General features: G+C 38.7%; 1 long non-coding RNA gene across 1 annotated transcript; it reads left to right on the forward strand.

Moving 5' to 3' along the window:
- Positions 1-1,461: 1,461 nt before the first annotated feature.
- Positions 1,462-5,658, forward strand: LOC135599091 (uncharacterized). Its single transcript, XR_010481830.1, has 2 exons — positions 1,462-3,497; positions 5,438-5,658. It is a non-coding gene; the product is annotated as an uncharacterized LOC135599091 (long non-coding RNA).
- The last annotated feature ends 342 nt before the right edge of the window (positions 5,659-6,000 follow it).

A 6,000-nucleotide genomic window follows, 5' to 3' on the forward strand; every position in this document is an offset into this window, starting at 1 on the left:
TTCCATTGTTGGTGTTCATATAAAGAACTTGAAACTTGATGGTCGCACCAAGATGTTTTGAGAGGTTATGTACCACTTTTAATGGTAAGTCAAATCTTATTTTTCTATGTATATATAAAAAGTCCAATGCAAATTAAGTTTGATTCTTAATTTTGCTAATTTTTTGACAGGTATGGTTATACAAGCATATTGATATATTTAAGCCATCCTATTATCCTAATCATTTATGATTGTTGAGAAGGGGTTAGGTGAGCGTTAGCAACTGAACTGTTATCTACTTAAGGTTGTAGTCAATAAATGAAAATAAGGTAATTAATGACTTAGGAGTTTATTTGGAGATATGTTCTCATCTACTACCGGTTGAGAATACTAAAGTATAATAATTTAGTATTTTTATTTATATATTTAAAATATATTATTTATTTGATATATTAAATTATTTGTAAGACACATCCGGGTGAGAATCAAGAGTATGTCAAGTGTAAAAACAAAGAAGATAAAATTATAAAATTATAAAAGATACTCAAAGATCATTGACCTAGTCATCTTGTGACCCTAATCATAGAGGATCGTTCATTTGGATCCATTGTTGATATACATTAAAAATATATCGAGCCTTAAAATATAACTTATATTTCTTTAAGAAAAGAAAGTTACATAAAGGGTTTTGGAACATTGGAGTTAAGTAATGGAAAGTCTAATAATGGCCTATATTGTTATACAAATTCTTTGACAATATAATATCGTCTTAGTAGTCTGATTAACATTGTTGTGAATTGCTTTCATGTGTTTGTTTTGTGATTATTGAATATGTGTTTCTATTGTGATTATATGTGGTTGTGATAGTTTTACTTGTGTAAATTTAGGATACTTTGGATTGAATATTTGATTGAGTGTAACTCCAGTATAACTCAAGTAATTTTTCTTAAACTCATTCAAATTTCTCTATAACTATCATAATATAACTCTAATAAGTTTAGTATTACTTTTCATAATTATTTTTAAATTTATGGTGACTAATTATCTGAATAGGGTGCTTTTGGTTGAATTTGTGATTGAGTGTAACCCGAGTGTATCTAAAAAAATTTTCATTAAACCTATCAAAACTTCTCTATAACTATCATAATATGATTATAGTATGTTTAGTATCACTTTTGTTAGTTTCTTTTGATTTTAGGATGATTAATTATTCAAATAGGATATTTATGTTTTAAATCTATGATTGAGTGTAACCCAAGCGTAGCGTAAGTATTAACACATAGAGACTGTTGACTAGTGAGTTGACCCGATTGGTTCATTGTTGAAAGTGCAAGTCCCTTCTAATGAGTCCTCCTAGCTGATATGGAGAGCAAGCATTGCAGGAAAGATGAAGGAATCGATAGGGAGAAGTGGTTTGTTGGGAGTAGCTTCGTCTTTGAGTGGTGAAGAAGCTTAGTTTGGGAGTTGGGTGATTCCCTTTGTTGGGTAGCCTCCTAACTGTGCCTCTAGGCTATGCCGACAACCCTACATAATAGGCTTATGTCGAAGGTATCCCGGCTCGATCTCTAATGCTTAAGTCAGGAAAACAGAGAGGGAGGAAGACAACAATATTAATAGTGTAAACGAGAGAGTAAAAAGTCTTTTTTACTTACTTATCCCGACATAGCCTATGTAATATCCCTCACTTTTAAAAATTTATTAATAAGGATTTATATGTAAATTAGAGGATCTATATGTAAATATAGAAATTTTAAGGACTAAACTGTAAGTTACAAAAAGAAAAAAAATAAAGAAAACCGAAAATTAAAAATAAAGAGAGAGGAGCGGTGGGGCGTGGGGAGAAGAAAAAGAGAAGTAGAGGGAGAAGATAAGAAGAGGGAAAAGAAGAGGAGGAAGAAGAGGGAGAAGAGAAGAAAAGAAGAAGAAGAAGAAGAAGAAGAGAGGGAAGATGGAGAGGAGAGAGAGAGAGGCAGCAGCTGCAGCTAGGGCTGCAGCACCTCTGTTTCCTGCAGGTGGAAATAGAGGAGAGGATGTGTGGGGGCGTTGGGGAGGAGAAGGGAAGAGGAAGAAGAAGAAGAAGAAGAAGAAGAGAGGAGGATAACTGTGGCAAGGCTGCAGCGAGGAGGGGTGTGGCGTTGGGGAGGAAAAGGGAAGAGGAGAAGAAGAGAAGGAGAAGAAGAGGGAAAAGAGAGGGAACAGGGAGAGGAGCGAGAGGCGGCAGCAGCTAGGGCTGCAGCACCTCTGTTTCCTGCAGGTGGAAACAGAGGAGAGGTGTGGGGCGTTCGAAGAGGAGAAGAAGAAGAAGAGGAAGAGAAGAGGAAGAGGAAGCAGAAGAAGAGGTTGTGATACCTCTGTTTCCTGCAGAGGAAACAGAGGAGAGGGTGTGTGTGACGTCGGAGGGGAGGAAGGAGAAGAAGAGAAGAAGAAGAAAGGAAGGAGAAGGAAGATGAGAAGAGAAAGAAGTAGCTGCGGCTGCGGCTGTGGCAGCTGCAGCTGTGGCAGGGAAAGAGGAAGAGAAAGGAAGAAGGGAAGAAGAGAGGAAGAGAAGAAGTAGAAGCGGATGAAGAGGTGGCACCTCTGTTTCCTACAGGAGGAAACAGAGGAAAGGAGGTGCTGTTCATCGGGGAGAAGAAGGGGAGGAAGGAGAAGAAGAGAAGAAGAAGAAAGAAAGGAGAAAGAAGAGGAGAAGGGAAAGAAGTAGCTGCGGCTGCGGCTGTGGCAGCTGCAGCTGTGGCAGCTGCATCTGTGGCAGGGAAAGAGGAAGAGGAAGGAAGAAGGGAAGGAGAGGAAGAAGAGAAGGGGAAGAAGGGGCTGCGGCTGCGGCGATGGCAGCTGCAGTTGGAAGAGAAGAAGGAGAGGAAGATGAGCAGGGGAGGAAGAAGAGGCTGCAGCCATGGCTGAGGCTGCGACTGCAGCAGTGCAGCTGGGAAAGAAGAGAAGGAAAGGAAGAAGAAGAGAAAGGAAAAGGGAAGAAGAGAGGAAGAGGAGAAGGGGAGGCAGCTGCGGCAGTGGCAGCCGCAGCTAGAAGAGAAGGAGAGGAAATAGAGCAGGGAGGAAGAAGAGGCTGCGGCTGTGGTGGCTGCGGCCGTGGCTGCGACTGCGACTGCGGCAGTTGCAGTTGGGAAAGAAAAGAAAGGAAAGGGGAAAAAAAGGGGCTGTGGCCGTGATTGCGGCTGCATCTGCGGCAGCTGTGTTTGGGAAAGAAAAAGTAAGAACGAGAGAATGGGGGAAGGAAGTAGTGCACTGGAAGGGGCTGCGGTTGTGACAGCAGCTACGGTCATGGCTATGACTGTAGTAGTGGCAGAGACGATGGCTGCGACAACTACGTTTGAAAAAGAAACCGAAGGAATGAGAGTAAGAGAGAGCAGGTGACTATGCCTCTATGTTCTGCATGAGCTGCAGTTGTGGAGGAAAAAGAAAAGACATGTAGAAAACGAAACAGAGAGAGGACACGGAGGAAAAGTAGAAGGATTTGGGCTGGCACCTTCTTTGGATCTTCGGATCGAAATCTTTGAAAGGCAAGTTTCCCGATCGTTTCTCCTATAATTGCTCTAATTTTTCTTATTGCAAGTGTTCTGATCCTTCATATTGCAAGTGTTTCGATCCTTTCTATTGCAAATATTTTGATCCTTTCTATTGCAAGTTTTCCGATCGTTTCTCCTGTTATTGTTCTAATCTTTCCTATTGCAAGTGTCCTGATCTTCCTTACTATAATTTTATCTCTACATTTGCTTTGAATATGAGGAACATTGAATTGTTCTAGCCTTGTATTTGATATATCTCCTGTTTAGACGTAACGATTCGAATCTGTGCAACTCATGAGATTCTGACCTTTCTACCTTTGTATGGTTATAACTTCACGTATTGACCTCTGATTTGGATAAAACTTATTTGATCAGAATATAGACTCATAAACCTTTCTTTTGATAGCTTATTTTAAGAATTCAGAGTAAGTTTATCTGCCCAAACTTCTGTTTCAAATGAGCCTACAGATTCTGCAAAACAGGGATCGTAATTTCTGACCTTTTGATACTGATCTGCCTATAAGTCGATGTTGGAAACTCTGATTTGTTCAAAACTGATTTCATTAGAAACTAGACTCGTAGATCTTTCTTTTGATATATGGATTGAAAGAATTGGATTCCAAACACCTACCCAGTTATCTATTGAATCTGACCTTATGAATTCTGCCAAACAGAGATTTTGTTCTCCGACCCTTGTTTACCAAATTATTTGTAACTCTTTCTATTGGACAGTTCAATTCATATGAAGGTTGTCTTATCTGAAAGTATAATCCACTGATATATTTCTGAGTAAAATTGGAGCACGATTGATAGTTTGATTCATTTGTTCAATGTGCCTCTTGTATTCTGCTAGAAATCGAGCTTTGGTCGATTTCTCATATTCTGGTTTCATTCCTTTGAAAATTGATATCCTTTAGCTTTCTTATTCAATTGAGCTTTATATTACTGCTTTGAATTCTTGTATGCTCTTGTCCTACATGTTTTTGGATACCTAAATCTGTTATGTAAACTTCATGTTTGTATCGTAATGTTTCATAAAGGCACATGTACATTTCGTTGTTCCACATGTGCTTCCGATATGTCCCAATTTATTGTTCACAATACCCTTTTGTACTCTGGTGTTTGTGGAATTATTTGGACCTTTGCCAGAAATGGTAAAGGGCATGTGCTTAGAGCCCGCGATGCTCTAGATTATGTTTGGTGGTCATTCAGAAATAGATGGACCATATTATGTTTGGAATCCCACTTCACCATCTATCTGTTTGATATGAAATTCAGAGCCGACCTAGCACTTGGGTAGGGTGAGAGGGCTCGAGTAGGAAAGGGCTACCCGTGGATGGAGTCGAGAACTTATCACGGCGTGGAGCCACCACTGAGTTAAACCTCACATGCACTATGCTAGGGTACGACGTCTGAGCTTCTATTTCGTATTCGTTCTTTGATATGTTTCGAAATGGTCCATATGCCATTGATATGTTCCGAAATGTTTCATTTGTCATTGATATGCTTCGAAACATTTCATACGCCTTTGATATGCTCCGAAATGTTTCATTTGTTATTGTTACGCTTCGAAATGTTCCATTTGTCATTGATATGCTCCGAAACATTTCATACGCCTTTGATATGCTCCGAAATGTTTCATTTGCTATTGTTATGCTTCGAAATGTTCCATATGTATTTGATATGCTCCGGAACATTTCATACGCTATTGATATGCTCCAATTACTCTATGCTCCATCTGTTATGAACCAAATATGTTTTGAATGACATGACACATAATTTTGTATCTAATGAGATGGTATATTTGAGAATTCTTGTATTATGCCTTGCATTATGACATCTTACTTGTTTGAAATCGTTCCTTTTGTTCTGAATATGCTTTGTCACTTGCTGAGCTGTTTTTAGCTCACTCCGTTGTTATATAAATCTTTCAGGTCAGCTTATCACTCTTTGAGATGTTTGAATCGGGATGAGGCAGTGGAGAGCTATTCTGAATTATGGGCAAGTCTTGTTGGTTATTATGTTATTGTTGTATAAGCATATTTTGTATGTAATGAAATGTTGTCGATGAACCGAAATGGATATACCTTGTAAAAGTGTTAGAAGATCTCTCTTATTTGAAATTTCGGAATGTTAAGTCTAGTTTATGATGATATGAACTTGTGGTAAATGGTTGGAGTTATGATTGTATAAATTACTTAGCTTGTGGATTTATAAATGTTGTTCATGTTTGTTAAGTTGACTTGGGTTGTCATAAATGTGAATTATCGAGTGATGTGATATATGATTATAAACAATACAGGTTTTATAGATATGAATTTGATAGAATGTTTTTCAGTGTCCTCAAATGTTAGTTTGGATCCTGGATTGATCTGTAATGAAAATTTTAATATCATGGATATTTTGAGGGGCGTGATAGCCTAGGGCTTAGCTTTTATACCTGGGCATTAGGTGGAGCATACGGGTCTCCGTCAAGGCCGCCCTTACCTTATGTGGC

This window comes from Musa acuminata, chromosome BXJ2-1 (assembly GCF_036884655.1).
Source record: "Musa acuminata AAA Group cultivar baxijiao chromosome BXJ2-1, Cavendish_Baxijiao_AAA, whole genome shotgun sequence".
Lineage (NCBI taxonomy): Eukaryota > Viridiplantae > Streptophyta > Magnoliopsida > Zingiberales > Musaceae > Musa > Musa acuminata.